This window comes from Leptonychotes weddellii, chromosome 5, assembly GCF_054177405.1.
Source record: "Leptonychotes weddellii isolate Sample4059 chromosome 5, ASM5417740v2, whole genome shotgun sequence".
Taxonomy (NCBI): Eukaryota; Metazoa; Chordata; class Mammalia; order Carnivora; family Phocidae; genus Leptonychotes; species Leptonychotes weddellii.
Window position 1 is genome coordinate 122,132,830 of NC_138373.1, and position 21,665 is coordinate 122,154,494.

General features: G+C 35.7%; 1 protein-coding gene and 1 non-coding gene across 6 annotated transcripts in view; one reads left to right on the plus strand and one right to left on the minus strand.

Annotated features, from left to right (window-relative positions):
• The window catches only part of OSBPL8 (oxysterol binding protein like 8), a 158,678-nt gene that overhangs the window by 126,399 nt on the left and 10,614 nt on the right, over positions 1 to 21,665 (minus strand). The gene's annotated exons all lie outside the window — the stretch shown is intronic.
• LOC115942514 (small nucleolar RNA U13) lies at positions 12,899 to 12,998 on the plus strand. Its single transcript, XR_004077135.1, has one exon. It is a non-coding gene; the product is annotated as a small nucleolar RNA U13 (small nucleolar RNA).

Below are 21,665 nucleotides of genomic sequence, written 5' to 3' on the forward strand. Positions count from 1 at the left end.
GTAATAGGAGGGGACTTCAATACTCCACTTTCAAAAATGGATAAATCATCCAGACAGAAAATCAATAAGGAAACACTGGACTTGAACTATACTTTAGACCAAATGTACCTAACAGATATACAGAACATTCCACCCAACAGTAGCAGAATACATATTTTTCTCAAGTGCACATGCAACATTCTCCAGGATAAATCATATGTTAGGTTACAAAAGAAGGCTTAGCAAATTTTAAAACACTGAAATCATGCCAGAATCTCTTCTAACCACAAAGGTTTGAAACTAGAAATCAGTAACGAGAAGAAAAGAAGAAAATTCACAAATATGTGGAATTTAAATAATCCACTCCTGAACAACCAATGAGTCAAAGAGGAAATTAACAGGGAAATAAAGAAATATCTTGAAATAAATGAAAATGTAAATACAACATAGCAAAATTTATGGAATACAGCAAAAGAGAGGTTTATAGTGACAAATGCCTAAATTAAGAAAAAGGAATGCTCTCAAGCAACCTAACTTTATACTTCAAAGAATGAAAAAAACAAGAACTAAGCCCAAAGTTAGAAGGAAGAAAGAAGCTAAAGATCAGAGGTGAAATAAATGAAACAGAGAATAGAAAAACAATACAAAGACCAATGAAACTAAGAATTGTTTTTTGAAAAAATAAACAAGAAAAAACAAATTAAAAATGAAAACAGACATTACAACAGACAGCACAGAAATACAAAGGCCCATAAGAGACTATGATGAACAATTATACACCAACGAATTGAACAACCTACAAGAAATGGATCAGTTCCTAGAAGCATACAATCTACTAAGTCCAAATCATAAAGAAATAAAATTCTGAGCAGACCAAGTAACAAGTTAAGGAGATTGAAGCAATAATCAAAAACCCCCAATAAAGAAAAGCCTAGGACCAGATGCCTATACGGGTAAATTCTACCAAAATCTTAAAGAATTAACACCAATTCTTCTCACACCCTTCCAAAAAAACTAAAGAGAAGGCAACACTCCCAAACTCATTTAATGAGGTCAGCATTATCCTGATACCAAAGATAAAGATACTACAAGAAAACAGGCCAATATACTGATGACTATAAACAAAAAAATCCTCAACAAAATACTATAAACAGAATTCAGTAGCACATTAAGCAGATCATATACAATGATCAAATAGGATTTATCCCTAGGATGCAAGGATTGTTCAACATATGCAAATCAATAAATGTGATATGCTACATTACTAAAATGAAGACAAAAATCATATGGTCATCTCAATAGCTGCAGAAAAAGCATTTGACAAAATTCAACATTCTTTCATGATTAACTGAAAAAAAATAAAAGCTCAACAAATTGGGTATAGAAGGTAACATATCTCAACATAAAGATCATATATGAAAAACCCACAGCTAACATATTCAGTGGTGAAAGGCTAAAAGCTTTCTTTTCAAGATCAGGAACAATACAAGGGTGCCCAATCTCACAACTTCTATTTGACATAGTACTTCCAGTCCCAGCCAGAGTAATTAGGCAAGGAAAAGAAATAAAAGGCATCCAAACTGGAAAGGAAAAAGCAAGTGTCTCAGGGCACCTGGGTGGCTCAGATGGTTAAGCATCTGCCTTCGACTCAGGTCATGACCTGCAGGTCCTGGGATCAAGCCCCACGTCAGGCTCCCTGCTCAGTGGGGAGTCTGCTTCTCCCCCTCTGCCCCTCACCCCTCTCATGCTCTCTCTCACTCTCTCTTGCAAATAAATAAAATCTTAAAAAAAAAAAAAGTGTCTTTGCTGATAATATAATCTTGTATAAAGAAAACCCTAAACACTCTAGTTAAAAACTGATAGATCTAATAAACAAATTCAATAAAATTGCAAAATACAAAAATCAATACAAAAAAATCAGTTGCATTTCTATAGTACAATAAACTATCTGAAAAAGAAACAAAGAAGTCAATCCCATTTACAATAGCATCAAAAAGAATAAAATACTTAGGAATAATTTTTTTTAAAGAATTGGTTTTATTTTTTTCAAGATTTTATTTTATTTATTTGACAGAGAGACACAGTGAGAGAGGGAACACAAGCAGGAGGAGTGGGAGAGGGAGAACCAGGCTTCCCCCTGAGCAGGGAGCCCAATGTGGATGCTTAACAACTGAACCACCCAGGTGCCTGGGCTTTATTTTAATTTATTTCAAGTAAGCTCCCAAAGTGGTGCTTGAACTCATGACCCCAAAATCAAGAGTCACATGCTCTACTCTACTCTATAAACAAAAACAAATTAAAAATGAAAAGAGACATTACAACAGACAGCACAGAAATACAAAGGCCCATAAGAGACTATGATGAACAATTATACACCAACGAATTGAACAACCTACAAGAAATGGATCAGTTCCCAGAAGCATACAATCTACTAAGTCCACATCATAAAGAAATAAAAATTCTGAGCAGACCAAGTAACAAGTTAAATTGTTACTTAACTGCGCCAGCCAGGAACCCCACTTAGGAATAAATTTAACCAGGGAAGTGAAAGATCTAAATACTGAACACTTTAAGACACCAAGGAAAGAAATCAAACAAGACACAAAAAATGTAGACGTCCCATGTTCATGAGTCAGAAGAATTAATATTGTCTTATGTCCATACTATCCAAAGTCATCATTGATTCAGTGCAATCCCTACCATTATTTCAAAGGCACATTTCACAAAAATAGAAAAACAATCCTAAAATTCATATGAAACTATAAAAGAGCCCAAATAGCCAAAGCAATCTTCAGAAGTTAGGAACAAAGTTGGAGGCATCACAATTCCTCTTTTCAAATTATATTACAAAGCTATAATAATCAAAACAATATGGTCCTGGCATAAAAATAGACACAGACCAATGGAACAGAATAGAGAACTCAGTAATAAACTCACACATATATGGTCAACTAATATTTGACAAGGGAGCCAAAAATACTCAGTGGGGAAAGAATAGTCCCTTCAGTAAATAATGTTGGGAAAACTGGAAAGTCACATGCAAAAGAATGAAACTGGATCCCTATCTTACACCATACACAAAAATCAACTCAAAATGGATTAAGGACTTAAACATAAGACCTGAAACCAAATAACTCCTAGAAGAAAACAAATGGAGAAAGCTCCTTGACATCAGTCTTGGCACTGATTTTTTTTGGCTATGTATCAAATACACAAGCAACAAAAGCAAAAGTAAGGTATACACTGGTATACCTTATACATTGGTATACCTTATTTTTATAGGTATAAGGCTGGACTATATGAAACTAAAAAGCTCCTGCACAGCAAAAGAAACAATAAATATGAAAAGGCAGTCTACGAAATGTGAAAGTATTTGTGAACCATATGTCTGATAAAGGATTAATATCCAAAATACATAAGGAACTCATACAACTTGATAGAAAAAAAAAAAATCTGATTTAAATATGGGCAGAGGACTTGAATAGACATTTTTCTAAAGACATACAAATGACTAACAACTACATGAAAAGGTGCTCAACATCACTAATCATAGAGGAAATGCAAATCAAAACCACAATGATGGATCATCTTGCACCTGTTAGAATGACTATTATCAAAAAAACAAGAGATAAAAAGAGATGAGAGGATATGGACAAAAGGGAACCCCAGTGCACTGTTGGCAGGAATATAAATTGGTACAGCCACTATGGAAAACAGTATGGAGATTCCTCAGAAAGTTAAAAATAGGACTACCATACGATCCAGCAATGCCATTACTCAGTATTTATCTGAAGGAAACAAAATCATTATCTTGAAGAGATATCCCATGTTCACTGCAGCATTGCTCCCATGTTCATGCAGCATTATTCACAATAGTCAAAACATGGAAATTTTATTTATAAAATTATTCAGCCATTAAGAAAAGGAAATCCTGCCATCTGCAACAACATGGATGGACCCTGAGGACCTTATGCTAAGTGAATTAAATCAGACAGAGAAAGACAAATACTGTATGACCTCAATTATATGTGGAATCTAAAAACATTGAACTCATAGAAACAGAGTGCAGAACGGTGGTTGCCAGGGGCCTCAGGGGTAGGGGAAATAAGGAGAGGTTGGCTGAAGTGTACAAACTTCCAGGTATAAGATGAAAAATTCCAAGGATATAATGTACAGCATGGTGACTATAGTTGACAATACTGTATTGTATATTTGAAAGCCGCTATGACAGCAGAGCTTTAATGTTCTTACAACAACACAACAAAATGGTAATTACGTGAGATTAAGGATATGTTTAACACATAATTGTGTTAAACATCCTGCAGCATATACAGGTATCAGATCATCACATTGTATACCTTAAACTTACACAATGTAGTATGTCAATTATATCTCAAGGCTGGGGGGAAAAGATATGTTTGCTCTTATTTATTTTTGAAACCTCAGCTTCTTAGCTTCTTGTACCTGGCACATAGCAAGCATCGAAAAAAAAATTAACTGAGTAATGGAAACAAAGAAAAACTTTCTTCACAAGTAATTAAGACTACATGGTTTAAATCATTCAGTCACTTAAGGGTATGAACAAAAGAGAGAAAAAACAACTGAAGTATAATGCAGAGCAGTCTTCATGGGCATTTAATAAATGATCATGGCAAATCTATAAAGGCTGAAAGGTTTGGGTTCAGCCAAGAAATGTTAATACTGCATTATAAGATTAAAGAAATATTATGTCACCCTAGAAACTATAGCAATAATGGATTTTTTTAACCTGTACACATTCACTTTCCCTTCCTGTAATAACATGTACCTTGATCTTCCCTTGAAGAAAGCAACCCTCCTCCAATATATGCAGTCTTGCTTGGTACCCTGCTCTCTCCTAGCAAAGAGTGAGCAATAAACCCAAACCAAGTCAATCAGTCCCTATCTAACTCACTCTCTGAGACATCTGACTCATGATCAGAGTGATCACATGAATGGAAAAACAATTAGAGAACTACCTAGCTTAATGGAGGCTCCGCAAAGACCATCCATTGCTTCCCTCTCTAGATCCTTCCTGCTCTCTAGATCCCTGGAGCTCCTGTCTGTTCTTTCTAAAACTTGGTTTTTCAACTTTTACTTCAAGAAAATGAGCTTATCATTCTGGTATATTATTTAAGTTAGCAAAAGTTTCCTACTGCTTGAACCAAAGAACCCTAAATGAACATATTTCAGACATGTACAACTAAAATAAGCAAACCTTGAATAACAAAGACAAGGTTAGGGCGCCTGGGTGGCTCAGTTGGTTAAGCGACTGCCTTCGGCTCAGGTCATGATCCTGGAGTCCCGGGATCGAGTCCCGCATCGGGCTCCCTGTTCAGCAGGGAGTCTGCTTCTCCCTCTGACCCTCCCCCCTCTCATGCTCTCTCTGTCTCATTCTCTCTCTCAAATAAATAAATAAAATAAAATAAAATAAAAAACAAAGACAAGGTTAACTTCAAATGAACCCACAAAAGTGAAATGTGAGACCTGAAACATAAAACACCATATACGCTATAAGAAAAAAAAAGCAACAATAGCATAATATTCACTTATTTGTTTCTAGCTAGGTGTTTTAATTCCATTAGTAAGATCTATCATATAAACACCATAAAGACCAGAATGATAAGGAGAAAAAAACTGTATTTAATCAGAAATGTGACCTCTACCTCAATTTTAGTTTGGCCTTACTATCCAAAATGCCTTCTCCTCTGGAGCTCTTACATCTTAATTTTATCATCCCCTATCGAATGAAGGATTTGTGGTCAACTGCATGATTAGTATTAAAAGGAGAAACATATCTAAAAATATCTATTTGAGCAGATGATTTGACAGTTCCATTTGTCTGACTGATCTTATAATCTATGCAGACTTTCTGAAGTAAATAACAGGAGTTGAAACAAAGTGTATGACCAATCTTTCTAAGGCCCTAGACCATAATCAACCCATCCCAACAACTAAAAAAAGGGGGAAGCTATAACTCCACCTCTATCTCATCACCTACCTGGTTTCTAAAATTCTAAGTTGTGTCAAGTGCAAAGCTTAGAAACATCTTCCAAATGATAAATGTGATTTCCGTAGGAAGAAAAAAAATACACACATATTTCTACTATAGCCTAGGACTTATTACTCACAAGAACAAGTTAATGAAAATGCATAATCAAGACTTATCAATGTTTCCAATATGTGAGAAGTAAAGAAAAAGGAAACAGAATAAACAGAAGATAAAATCCCTAAGGACAAAAAAAGGGGAGAGGGCAAAAAAAACCTGGAAGGACCAAAAAAAAAAAAAAAGAGAGAAATGAAACAGAACACTAATAAATAAAAATCAATACAAAATTCATACGTTACATTTCTCATTTCTATTACTTTTATTCTAAAGTAAGGCAGTTTAAGAAGAAAAATGAAAGCATCTGGGCACTATTTTGAAACCACAAATAGTATTCATTTTTTACTTCCATTTACATGTAGTTAAACTAAATTATACGCAGTCTGTATCTAACATTTTTCTTCAACATGTTCCCACTTAGACACCCTTTAGTTTTGGCAACTGCCATTAGTGTTTCTCAAATATTCATGGCGAAAGACTGCTTTAGGCAAAGCTAAGATGTTTCTTCTAAAGAGAGACAGGAGAGGGGAAAAAAAGAAACGTGATTTTAAAGTAACTGAAAAGTGTTACAATTTCATTTCCCAACCAATTTCAGATTTGGTATTTAAACACTTGGCTTCTGGCACATACTTTTGCTACTGCAGACCCTATTTACTGATCTTCTCCAAAATCATATAGATATACCACTGAAACCTAGTGTTGCTTACTACCAATGATTTTGAGGGAAAGAAGAACATCAACTGCTAATTCCTTCTCACCAGCTGAAAGTACTTAGCATCTTCCTTAATACAAACAGTATCTGCCCTGGAAAATATCAAGCACAAAACCCTGTTGGTGGCAACATTTTGAAAACATAAACAAAAACAAGTAAATGAAAACAAAAATCACCATGTAATAAACACAAGCAGTGATGGCAAGAGAGTAAATTATGCAAGGACTTTTTTTCTATTTTCAAAAGGATTTGGGTAAGGGATTTATACTACCTCCAAAATTTATTATAAAAATAAAGCAAGAGGGCACCTGGGTGGCTCAGAGGGTTAAGTGTCTGCCTTCAGCTCAGGTCATGATCTCAGAGCCCTGGCATCGAGTCCCGCATCGGGCTCCCTGCTCCTTGGGAGCCTGCTTCTCCCTCTGCCTCTCTCTCTCTGTCTCTCATGAATAAATAAATAAAATCTTTAAAAAAAATAATAAAAATAAAAATAAAGCAAGAGTGTGATATTGGCAAACCATAATATACCAGTGGAACAGAACAGAAAGTCCAGAAATGGACCACACATCCATGGTCAATTAATTTGCAACAGAAGTGCCAAGGAAACCCAATAAAAAGGAAAATACTCTAAATAAAAACTTCATTAAAAGAGAGAAAAAAACCCTGACTTACACTAAACACAAAAATTAACTCAAATCACAGACCTAAATATAAAAGCCAACATAAATGTAAATATAAATATTTCAATATAGGGGCACCTGGGTGGTTCAGTCGTTAAGTGTCTGCCTTCGGCTCAGGTCATGATCCCAGGATCCTGGGATCGAGCCCCACATTGGGCTCCCTGCTCCGTGAGAAGCCTGCTTCTCCCTCTCCCACTACCTCTGCTTGTGTTCCCTCTCTCGCTGTGTATCTGTCAAATAAAATCTTTAAAAAAAATTTTTTTTTAGTATTTCAATATAAAACTTTTAGAATAAAAAAGAGAAAATCTTCACAAATTTGGGGTTGGCAAAAATCTTTTAGGAGACTAAAAAACACAAACCATAAAAAACTGGTATGCTAGACTCCATAAAAATTAAAAGCTTCTCTTCAAAAACAGAGCTAAGAAAATGAAAGGTAAGCCACAGACTAGGAGAAAACATACACAATACATACATTTGACAAAGAACTAGGACCCAGACCATATGAAGAACTCTTAAAAGTCAGTAATAAGAAAAAGCAAAAGTTTTTAAATAGACAAAAAATTTAAACAATAAATAATAATACAAATGACCAACAAACCCATGAAAAGATGCTCAATACCCTACTGGTCATCAGTAAAATGCAAATGAAAAACCACAATGAGATACTACTACACAACCACTAGAAACACCAAAATGTTTTAAACTGTTGACAAGGAGGAACAACTGAACAACTGGAAAACAGTAGAACCATTCCTAGGTATTTACCCAAGAGAAATGGAAATATGTCTGCTCAAAGACTTGCACATGGATTTTTCAGTTTTTTTTTTTTTAATTTTATTTATTTATTTGAGAGAGATAAAGAGAGAGCGATAGTGAAAGAGCAAGCAAGTGCACAAGCGAGGAACGGAAGGGGGGGGTGGTTAAGGAGAAGCAGGCTCCCCGCTGAGCAGGAATCCTGATGCAGGACTCAATCCCAGGACTCTGGGATCATGACCTGAGCTGAAGGCAGACGCTTAACCGACTGAGCCACCCAGGTGTCCCTCATAGCATTTTTATTTGTAATAGCCAACTCAAACATCTACCAATAGGTGAATGAACAAACAAACTGTAGTACATTCACACAATGGAATACTATCCAGCAATAAAAAGGAACAATCTCAAAAACATGATAAGCAAAAGAAGCCACACAAAAGTACATATTCTATGATTTCATTTACATGAAATTCTAGAACAGACAAAAAACAATGCGTAGTGGATAGAACTCAAATCAGTTGTTGCCTGAAGAAGAGCTGGGAAAGTGGGGAGAGTGGAGAAGGGGAACTATTAAGTGGGAAAAGGCCACAAGGGATTTTGGGGACTGATGAAAACATTCTATATCTTGATGGTAGTGAGTTACATGGGCGTATGCATTTGTCAAAATGCATCACATTATATACATAAAATGGGTGCATTTTATTCTATGCAGATTATATCAAAATAGTATTTGGTTTGGGTTTTTTCTTTTAAGTGCTGTTGGTAGGTTAAGTGATAGAGAACAAGAAAGGAAAGACTACACAAATACGATAAGGCAGAATGATACTGTAAAAAGCAATTTTTTTTTAAATGATAGAAGCTCAAATTCTAGCACAGCTAAAACTAGGAATGTAACAGAATTTATTTAATTTCAATGTAAAATGAGCATAACTCACAGGATAGCTGTGAAAATTAAACGAGATAGTTAACACTGTACCTGGTATATCACAGAAACAGCTCAGATTGGTTGACTTTGTATTTATCCATGTTAAGTGTTAAAGTAAAACCAAGAAAATAAGTAACAGTTACATGGAGTAAATCATGAAAGAACTTTTAGGGGAAATAAGTTTAGATGCCAATTTTAAAAGGAGAAAAGGAAATGGATGAAAAAGAAGGAGGGCATTGCCGGTGGAGGGAACGGTAATATGCAGAAGAACGGAGGTGGCAAGGAGCAAGCGGCATGTAGGAGCTGGAAAAATCAGCATGCCTGTGGCAGCGAGTCCATATGCGGGAATAACCAAAACAGCAGGGCAGTCTTCCCATCTGACATAAATATTCATTTAAATTTTACAGTAGGATCCAGAATAGTAACTTCATCCAGTTGATGCTATGACACAACATAAATAAACTCAACTTCACAAGAAAAATATATTTAACTATTTAAAACAAGAAAAAAGAAAAAGTTCTTTCTGTTGAAAAAATACGAATGAGTACAATCATCAGCTTCAGTCTCTTGGAGGTTAGCCATAGTTCTTTCCCTAAAGAAAAAATAATTATTAAAATATAATTATAGCGAAGCAACATATAGCCTTGCTGTGCAGTCACTGCACTCCTAAAATTATGAAAGCTACACTTTCCAGAATCTAAAATCTGTAAGTGATCACTCTGAAAAACAAGATATAAAAAATCTCCTCAAAAGAACTAATCAGCTACAACAAAAATTATCTCATGGCATGCTACTCAGTGTCAGAATGCTGGAGTTCTATTCCAAGAGACCTGAAGTGACCAAGATCAGGATTCTTGAGCACTTATATAATTTCAAAATGTTATTACATGTATGCATTTAAATGTGTTTAATAAAAAGAATGCAGGGTTAGCATTCTTGTAGCATTCAAACCAACTTAAGTCTTTACTAAGATTTTACATATTCAGCAGAGTAACTCCTTTCTATATTTTATACATAAAACAGTTAAGTGTCATTTCAATGTTTTAATTCTGGGAAGAGACAGCTAAGATCACTAGTAAGAACTTAGGCTAACTTAGTTCCCAGAATGAGAGAAATGTACAGAAATGTAGAGAGAATAAGATGCACAATGAAAAAGGAAATATTAAAGGGCAAGAATACTGACCTTTAAATAGAGTAGCAGCAATATAGCTATGGTGAGGACAACAAAGCTACAAGACTAAATTAACTCAAGTCTCTTGTTGAGGAAGGATGTAATCTAGTGACAGTCAGTTAACACAAGGTTTCATCTGCTCCATTTACACCAAACCAATATCCAGTTAGAGGCCTTGGCTCAAAGTAGAACATGTAGAGACTGAAGAATGACCTTATCTACTTCTGCTTTCTTGGGCCCACATGATAATATACATCAATGTAATACCTGAAATAATTATGAATGCATAAAAAATTATTAATGTGCTATATCATCCAGAATCATGATTTTCCCTTTAAAACTTCCTTTGATGATTATATTTTTATAATGTAAAATACCTTTTAAAGTATTTCCTATCTATATACACTAAAAAAAGGAAGTTACTATTTTAAGAAACATAAATTTTATTTTTATTTTTTATTTATTTTTTAAAGATTTTATTTATTTATTTGACAGAGACACAGCAAGAGAGGGAACACAAGCAGGGGGAGTGGGAGAGGGAGAAGCAGGCTTCCCGCTGAGCAGGGAGCCCAATGTGGGGCTCGATCCCAGGATCATGACCTGAGCCGAAGGCAGACGCTTAACAACTGAGCTACCCAGGCGCCACTAAGAAACATAAATTTTAAAAAAAGTTTTTAACAGTAAGATTAGCAATAAAATATTAGTTAAGACCTGCCACTGTTTGGGATGCCTGGGTGGCTTAGTTGGTTAAACCTGCTTCTCCCTCTGCCCCTCACCCTGCTGTCATGCTCTCTCTTTCACTCTCTCTCTCTCAAATAAATAAAAATATTAAAAAAAAAAAAAAGACCTGCCATTGTTTTTCTGTTTTTGTTTTTTGTTGAAAGATTTTAGGAGGCTGATACTGCTAAAAATTATTCTTTTTAAAATGAGGATTGTGAAACTTTTTAAGTCAAGCTCCTTCAGAATGACTAAAGGGATGACAATCAACATGAGAACAGTCCCTTTAAGTGTACTTCAAAGGCTATATCACTGTAAATAAACATTTTATGTAGAGATGGGAAATTTGCCCATGGTGCAACTGCATTACCCAGATTAAAGATTTGAGGGAGAGGTTCAAAATTTTAAAAAAGTCTCTTATAAAAAGCCCTAAGAGCTCCTATTAAGTAATTGGAAGGGGAATAAAAGTAGCCTGATTCTCTTGCTGAGGGTGTATCTTTTTGGTTATTCAGCTTAGAAACATGCCACCCAACAGCCAGCTATATAGAAAAAAGAATACACACAATAAAAAGTAAATTTAAATTAAAGCTCTCCCTGGGCAAGCTATTGTTGGAGTCACTAGTTTTCTCAATGATTCTTCTTCATACCTTTTTGTGGCTTTGCCTTACTAAAATCCTATTTGAGAAAAAAAAAACCCTAAATTTAAAAAAGAATTTAAGCAAAAAATCAAATGAAAAGGGCGGAGAAATTTAAAATACATAAAAGTGACCAGAAAATATTAGAAAAATAAAAACTAAAGATTAGGAATAAGAGTACATAAAATGTTAGTGGACAAACACACTATGGACAAAAAAGATGAAAACTAAAAACAGGTAAAAATTGAAAGGAAATAAAATCAGCAACTAAAGACACTGAGAGTAGAAAAACAAAAACTATCTTTTAATCAACATAATATTAATAAAAAGAACATAACAATGCTAATTCAAGAGCTCAACACCTTCACTCAAAGATTCTTTTTTTTTATTCTTATGTTAATCCCCATACATTACATCATTAGTTTTAGATGAAGTGTTCCATGATTCACTGTTTGTGCATAACACCCAGTGCTCCATGCAGAACGTGCCCTCCTCAATACCCACCACCAGGCTAACCCATCCCCCCACCCCCCTCCCGTCTAGAACCCTGTTTGTTTTTCAGAGTCCATCGTCTCTCATGGTTCATCTACCCCTCCGATTTCCCCCGCTTCATTCTTCCCCTCCCGCTACCTTCTTCTTCTTCTTTTTTTTTTTCTTAACATATATTGCATTATTTGTTTCAGTCACTCAAAGATTCTTTAAACTAAGGGGCACCTGGGTGGCTCAGGTGGTTGAGCATCCAACTCTTGGTTTTGGTTCAGGGCATGGAATGGAGCCCTATGTCAAGCTCCGCGCTCAGCGGAGAGTCTGCAAGAGATTCTCTCCCTCTGACCCTCCACACCCCCTTTAAAATAAATAAATCTTAAAACAAAAGCGGGGGCACCTGGGTGGCTCAGTCAGTTAAGCGTCTGCCTTTGGCTCAGGTCATGAACCTGAGGTCCTGGGATCAAGTCCGACATCGGGCTCTTTGCTCAGGAGGGAGCCTGCTTCTCCCTCCGCCTCCAGCTCCCCCTGCTTGTGTGTGCTCTGAGAAATAAATAAAATCTTAAAAAAAAAAAATTCTTTAAACTAAGACTTCTTTGCCTTCTTAAGTGGTTTCCTGAAAACTTAACACAGCTCCTAGCCTCATACCAATGACTCCTATTCCTTGTACCCTGGGCTTTTATAAAATACTTACATGAGAAGGTGACACAATTCCTTAAAAAATGCTGTGCAGTAAGCATGATGACTGGATGTTCCACACCATTGTGTGACACGTGCCTCCCTCAAACCTTGTTACCACTTCGGCACATTACCCATCTGATGTGGAGAAAAAAGCACTGAGCAGGCCGTAAGCCCCATTTGTCTCATCTGCCATTAGTACTCAGTGGGTACAACCAAATCCTGACCCACCTATATCCCACACCCCAAAAAAAGTGATATAAATTTTTAGTGCAAAAACTTAATCAGTTCTGAGAAAGCCTTTTTGTTTCTGTTTTGTTTTGGTCAGCACTACCCTAAAAGCATTAGGTATGCCTACTAAGTGAGTACACTAGTAAATGATGGGACATTATTTTTTTGAATCTTGTTTCTAACATGCTTCCTCCTCGAACTATTGTATTTTTAACTTGGCAAGAATTTCTCCCATGAGGTGTTCCCAGGTGGGTTAAGATAATCACTTTTCATATAAAATTGAAGGAAATGTCTGCCCTTTGAAATCCTAGCATTCCTAAACAAATTTTAGAGCTATGAGAAACCTTCAAGTCAATCACTCACCATCTCTAAATTTTACAGATGAAGAAACTAAAAAACAGAAGGGCTAGTAAGTCCCAAACTAAGGTTCTAAGAACAAAATATAAAGTCAATGGAAGGAATTATTAGGATTTAGCCTCTTAGATTTAAGATGTACTGATTGGTAAAACAAAACAAAACAAACAAAACCTGCAAAGCAGTATAATACTAGTTCTTTTTTTTTTAAAGAATTAAACATACAAGTATCCATATAGACAGGGCATGGGGAGTAGGGAGTAAGAAGACTATCTAGAAGAATAATACCAAACTGCTAATAAATGGGCTTTTTTGAACATAAAGTGTGGTCTAGTAGCAGCAGAAACTAACTTTATGAGTTTCTGTAGCTGCTGAATTTTATAGTCAACACATGTTGATGCAATAACCTAATTTCTTCTTAAAAAAAAAATTTAGGGCACGTGGCGGGCTCAGTTGGTTGAGTATGCGACTCCTGATCTCGGGATTTTGAGCTGGGTTGGGCATAGAGCCTACCTAAAATTTTAAAAATAAATATAAAATTTAGAAATATATAATTTACCCTGAAATGAAAATGCATCTTGAAATGGTTTAAGTCTCAATCTCCCTCTCTCCCTGTCTCTCCTCCACCCCACTCCTGTGTGTTAGTCTGTGTGCATATTACCATGCAACTGGGGTTCACCTTCAAATTATCTTAATTTGTCTTCATATTAAATGTGGTCTTCCCTTGGGGCGCCTGGGTGGCTCAGTCGTTACGCGTCTGCCTTTGGCTCAGGTCATGGTCATGATCCCAGGGTCCTGGGATCGAGCCCCACATCGGGCTCCCTGCTCAGTGGGAAGCCTGCTTCTCCCTCTCCCAGTCCCCTTGCTTGTGTTCCCTCTCTCGCTGTGTCTCTCTCTGTCAAATAAAATCTTTAAAAATAAATAAATAAATAAATGTGGTCTTCCCTTAAGAATAGCATAACATTGTTAGAATAATTCTAACAAGTTAAGGTAATTTAAGTAAAAGACTGAATCATAAAACTCATGTAAAGACATTTTCCTTTAGATACACAGTAGTAATAAAAATGTATTTGCAATGAGTAAGAGTATTTGTAATTTAAAAATTTTTATATAAATGCACATTGCTAAAGTGGTTTTAATCATGTTAAAAAACATTATTCTTGGTAAGCTAAACATCCTCCCCCCTGCCCCCACACCCCCACATAGTTTATTATTTTACTATGGTATTCCTCACAAGATGGTCAAGACAATAAGCTTGAGCTCATTCCTTTATGTAAATTATGAATTTCAGAATCATTAAGTCCAAACAATGATATTTTATTATAGAGTTATCCACAGACTCTTATGCTGTCCCTCAAGGTTACTTATGGTGTCCCTCAAAGTTATTTATTTCTATTTCCCATAATTATGGAATATTAAATATCTGTCCAAAGAGTAAGGGAGGTCTTAAATGAGTAAATTATATTTCCTTCACTCCTCTCCCTGTTTCTTTTTTTTTTTTTTTAAGATTTTTAACTTATTTATTTGACAGAGAGAGACACAGCGAGAGAGGGAACACAAGCAGGGGGAGTGGGAGAGGGAGAAGCAGGCTCCCCGCTGAGCGGGGAGCCCGATGCGGAGCTCGATCCCATGATCCTGAGATCATGACCTGAGCCGAAGGCAGATGCCTAACGACTGAGCCACCCACGTGCCCCCCCATTTCTTTTTCAACCTGTTGACACTGGTGCCCACTCCTGTAATTCCACTACAATTACACAAAGATCATTTATTGACAAATTTAATGCTTAATTTGCCACACCCTTATTCAAAGACTCTCCTGACCTTCTAGTCCCCTTCACCAATCCTTTTTGGGTTTTCACTAGCTCCCTTCACTCTGTCCAGGACTAGTGTCTCAGGGTTTCATTCTATTGGAGCCTCTTCTCTCTCCCCCACCTTCAACTACCACTTCCATGCAGTTGCTCTCTATCTGTATGACCAGCCTAAAACTTTCTCCTACATTCAAAGCCACATATCTAATGACCTGCAGAAGTTCAAAAACTTTCTGGATGCATCAGGACCATCTAGAGGGCTTGCTCAAAAAAACAGATTTCTGAGCCCCACCTCCAAAATTTTTGATTCAGGGAGTCTGAGCAGAAATCTAAGAATCTGCATTTCTAATTAGTTCCCAGGTGACACACACTTTGAGAACCACTGGCCTACATGATTCTCCCTTAGATAAATTATAGATACCTTAATTTCAACACAACCTAATGGGTCTTCCAGCATCTACCCTGGCTGCCTCCAAACCATTCTTTACACAGCATCCAGAGTGATATTCTAATCTTGATCATTTCATGATCTTTTGTTTAAAATATTCTAATAGTTTCCAAGGGATCTTGAGACAAAAATCAAAATCCTTAATATGATCTATCAAGCCTTACATGACCCAACCTCTGCCTACCGCACCACACTGTTATCTTTTTTTTTTTTTTAACACTCCAGCCACAGTGAACTCTTTCAGTGCCTAGCAAAAGCCAAGTTCCTTGCTGTTCCAGGATATTTAAACAAGATGTTCTGCCAGAAATATTCTTCTTTTTTTCCTCAGCTCAAGTCACCTTCCTTGGCTCCCCTCCCCCACTAGGTCAGCAAATTCTTATTTCTTGCTCTTAGCACCCTCCATAAGGTAATTACACAGTGAACTGTGCAATTAGTAGTTTATTATCTATTCCACACCTTCCCACACATACATGCTCAAAGAGGTCACATGTCTATCTAGTTCCCACTGAATTTTTAGCCCCTTGCATAGTGACCTGCACTCAAATATCTGTTGAATTAATGGTCTTATAACATTAAATTATTTTGAAACCCCAAAAGGAAAAGTAGTATTAAAAAGGGATTAGAAGATTTTTTTTTTTTTACTATCCTCTAATACCTAAAAATGAGAAAGTTTCATTAAACTCCACTACCTGGAAGTTTAAAATCAAGAAAAATAATACCTTCAAAAGGTAAAATGAAATCTTCCTATCACAAGTTCCTGTGCAGCCAGATATACAGATTACTGTTTGTTAACTGCACTAATAAAGTACTAATATCTAAAAGCTATTTACTAATATATAAGTATACAAGGCAGCCTAAGATAATTTTTGCATAAAAATTAATTTACATGTAAACTTGCATCAGAGTACATTCAGGCTTAGCAAAAGAGGTAGTTTTAGTTCATGCTAGGAAGTGGGATGGGGTATCTGTCTAGAATTAAACCCATATGTGGATAACCACAAATTACATAATACTAATATAACCAAGAATTAAATTACTGTGCAAATAAATGTTCTATAGATTCTCATCTCCTTTAAAATGGAAAGAGTATCTGCTGTCTGTAATTCATTCATCAACTCTTCTTCTCTAAAGTGCATGCTAAGTCAGCATAGCACTAACCTAAGTGGCAAACAGAACAGATATAACTATCTTAAGATGTAACTTTAATACAGTAGAATTTATAACGAAATAAAGGTTAAACTCCATTCAGAGTAATCATTTTTATAGGCTATTTCAAGTAGTCATCACATAAAACAATTTTGGGACTGCTCTTTTCTAATCACTTCCTTAACTACCTTACAAGTGACATTAGGATTACAGGTTTCATCCCTTTGGTCTGCTTATTTTTAACTAAAAATGGCATTCCTCATTTTGAACCTTAATTTTATGTTTGAGATTTGGTTCAGAGTAACTTCCCATTTTTTCCACAGATCAAATCCATTCTCAAAAGATGTCATTTGCCACCACAGAATGTAGGTTAAAAGAATAAGGGAGCACCTGGGTGGCTCAGTCAGTTAAGCATCCAACTCTTTGATTTCCACTAGGGTCATGATCTCAGGGTTGTGAGATCAAGCCCCATACTGGGCTCTGCGCTGGGAATGGAGCCTGCTTGAGATTCTCCCTGGCCCCCGCCCCGCCTCTCAAAAAAAAAAAAGAATGACGCTGAGGAAACTAAGGAAATACAGAAAGAATAGTTCCAAAAGTGTTTTTGAACAACAGTGACATTGTTGAAATAAATTCAAGATAACTTTGAACACACCAATCATCTCTTAGACAAATAAGTTCTACTATATTAATTTAAAAATTGGTCCCATTTCCACTTTGGGCATAATTCATGGATAGGCCTGATCCATGACTTCTGGTTTTCCTGAAAAACAGATGCAGTAAAGCCAAAGCACATTTACTATAAACTAAAAGATTAAGAAATGAAACAAGTTTTAGGAATAAAATCTGGTGGTCTACTATAACATGGCTTGCAGAGGTAATATGGCATACTAAATAGAATATGAATATAAAATGAGATAGGCCAAGGTCCAACTTACTTGGCCCCTTCGTAGCTACGTGACTGAGCATGCTATTTGAATATGGAGTCTGTACATGAGTAATACCACTGGTAAAATGGTAATAATACCGGGCGCCTGGGTGGCTCAGTTGGTTAAGCAACTGCCTTCGGCTCGGGTCGTGATCCTGGAGTCCCGGGATCGAGTTCCGCATCGGGCTCCCTGCTCAGCAGGGGGTCTGCTTCTCCCTCTGCCCTCTTCCCTCTCGTGCTCTCTGTCTCTCATTCTCTCTCTCTCAAATAAAAATAAATAAAATCTTTAAAAAAAAATGGTAATAATACCATCTATTTCAGAGCTATTATAAGGATATTACATAGTATATTGTCTGATTGGAATTCTATCCCCTGATATTTTCAAAGAATCCTCATAAGAACCTAAGAGGCTATCTGCTCCAAGCTCTCCATTTTACTAAGACCCACAAGACTAAGTGGATTGCCAAGGTCACACAGTTACTTAGTAGGAAAGACAATACTTTTGGCAAGTTTCTTATTCTCCCAGTGCATCCATTTACTAAATCAGTTGGTGTTTGTAATGTTATGTTGCCCAAGCCTGTAACAGAGGGTCTCAAAGAGGGTTTCTGAGACAGTAATAAATCAAGACCACTTAAGGGCAGTGCTTACAAATATGATACTGGCAATCAAATATTAATAATTTAGTCCTATATATTAAATGTCTCTCTTGGATTTTAAGTCTTTTTTCTTAAAGTTAGGTATTTTAAATTACAGCTAAAACTACCTGAATATGCATAAATTGTCAGTCTTCTTGAAAGGTTCTTTTCTAAGGAAAGTATGAACCTTGTCTTAAATCAAGATACTAGGAAAAAATAAATGTGTTTCTCATTTTTTAAGTATGGTAACCGCTTATAATAAACCAAAGAGTTATCTAGTTTCCTAACTGTAAAATTAATGCCCATACTTAGCTAAGAGTTCTTTATCAAGGATCAAAGCTTAAAATGCAAGATCTAAAATTAATTCAAGACAATCTCAAAAAAATTTATTACTGACTTTCTTATTCAATCTCAAAAACAGTTTCTTCATATTTTGATACAGACTAAGAAATGGCTTTCTATCTTGGACATGAAAGAAAAAGGAGTATCTGAGTGCCTAACTCTGGCCTAGATGCTTCTGGGTTTTGAATTCTAGGTATAAATTACCACAACCAAAGTACTCATCATCTTTAATTTATCATGTAAGTAACCAAGACACATAATTACACTTCTGCATGCCAATTCAAAAAGGATCTAAGAGAACCAACACAATTTTTAATACTTTAAGAATGACTACCAAAAATGCGAAACTATGGAGATAACTCTCATACTGAAATCCTGTTCCAAAAAGAAAACTGTTCAATATGACAATGAAAAAGTTCTTGAGAATTCTAAAAAAACATGTTTTCTGAATTTAATTGAAATCACAATTTGCCTCATAGCCACAAAATGTATCACTTATTAATTTCAACTTTTGAGTTTGAAGAGGCTAATTACTACTACCATGAATTAAGATAAAGAAAGAAATGAAACCTTACTTGTTAAAATACTAAATATGTTAAGTCATCGACCTTTTAAATGAATATTTTTCCTGAAGAATTTTTTTGTCAATAATGACAAAGTATTTTTTTTTAAATTCCTACATCGTAAATTCTTGGGAAAATGAAGATATAAAAACCATAATTTCCAAAACAACCAAACCTTTGGAAATAGTCAAATATTATCTATATAAATCTAAAGATCATACTTTAAAATTTCAGGAAGAGTAAGAAAAAACACCAAAACTATAAACATAATCAAAATTATAAAGGATACTGTAATGAGCCAATCAAGAAGGAAACTAATCATGACAGCAGATATCTGAAAGGAATAATGTTAAGGATATGTGAAAAAGGTAAAGCAAGAGACCTAAGGTAAAGCAACTGCTACCTAATCTAATCTCTGAATTCTAAAAATAAAGAGTTTCACAGAATATAAAAGAAGTTCACAAAAGAATCATTAAATAGATATCCACCTCATTAGGGAATACTTACAACACTGACTTCCTCTATATTAGGCAAATAAAGAAACTGCACAAGAGCCGATTTATTTTCTAAGCTACTTTGAATTTCAATTAAGTATTTACTATGAAGGTCCTATAATATCTTATATAATCAGGCCAAATCTGGGGGTTTAACAAGCCTTCCGAATCACAACCCTTCTGACAGATTTCAACTGCAAAGTAATTAGCCTTTCTTAAATCTGGAGTGTAAAAACTTCTGATTGCAGTAGAATTATGACTCTAATCATAGACACACATTCCAGCAGTAGAAACCAGAGCTATAGAAGAAAGAATTACGAAGTCTCATGAGAGAAGACTTAAAAAGATTAACGGGGAAATGCAGCAATACCACAGAGGAGAGGGGAAAGAAACAAATGAATTTAAATTTATTTGCCCAGGATAATTTACAATCAATGTGGTACCTAAAGATTCAGGAAAGGAGAATGGGAAATAAAAAAGAGAACAGGTTAAAGAAATTTTATAAGAATGCTGGAAATTTTTTATGAATATAAAATGAAAGGAGGAGATGAAAATTAAGGCCTTCAATGAACTAGCTAGGCAATTTAAATCCAACACAAAGTATCAGAGATTATAAGGTAGAACAGAAGGAAAATAAGAGAAAAATATCAATAACTACTGAACCAAAGTAGCTATAACAATTAAGGCAGAGAAGTAAATAAAGAATAATACCTCATCCATCTGGACACAGTTAAGAAACCGAAAATAAGTAAAGGTATCTCAACAACCAAAATATCACAAGAGCCATGTGATAAAGCTAACAGGCCATTCTCTGGAGCAAAGTCACTATTTTATGCACAATTCTAAATGGTCCTTTTCAGTTTCCAAGTAGCAAAGCAGAAATGGCAAGAGACTCATAATGACATGTGCAAATTGGGGTAGATGACAACAGAAAAGCAATCAGAAAAACTAAGAGGCAAACAAGAATTCAAAAAGAGTGCAAGTTTTAGGACCACCTGACATAAAGATATAAACACCTATATAAATCAATAGCTAAGGAACACCACTGTATTTTAACTGTATCATGATCATAATTCCCCTGAATATGCCTACCTTTAAAAAAAAAAAAGCTCAAAAAAATTAAAAAATTAAAAAAAAATAGTTCAATAGTTCTATATACCTTATGCTAGAAAAGGACTCTAATAAAAAATGGTGGACTAAATATAAAATTTCCCTCCAGTTACTCCAACTATCCCATTGAAATAAAAACAATTCATACAGGGAAAAAAAAAAAAACCCATAAGAGCAAATAAATTTAAAACTGGAGATAGGGGTAGAATGCGTGTATGTGTATGTGTGTATATAGATAGATAGACAGATAGATATAACAAGCAGAGAAAACTACACCCTTGTTATACCTTATAAGAGATGCAAAAAGGTGGGAACCCATATGTCTGGCAGGACCCCAGAGAGGCATGATTGCAAACTAAATGATACAGCAAAGGGTGAAAATAATAGGGCCAAAAATAGAATTAAATATTATTTGACTGTATAAGGAACAACTACATTGCCCATCGCCCATCTCCATCTCCAAGCAGCACCTAAACAACTGACATTTACCCCCAGCCAAAAAGATACTTCTCTGCTTTTCTCTAAGATAAATGAATGACTGTTAAGACTAAAGTGGGGGGCGCCTGGGTGGCTCAGTTGGTTAAGCGACTGCCTTCGGCTCAGGTCATGATCCTGGAGTCCCGGGATCGAGTCCCGCATCGGGCTCCCTGCTCGGCAGGGAGTCTGCTTCTCCCTCTGACCCTCCTCCCTCTCATGCTCTCTGTCTCTCATTCTCTCTCTCTCAAATAAATAAATAAAAAATCTTAAAAAAAAAA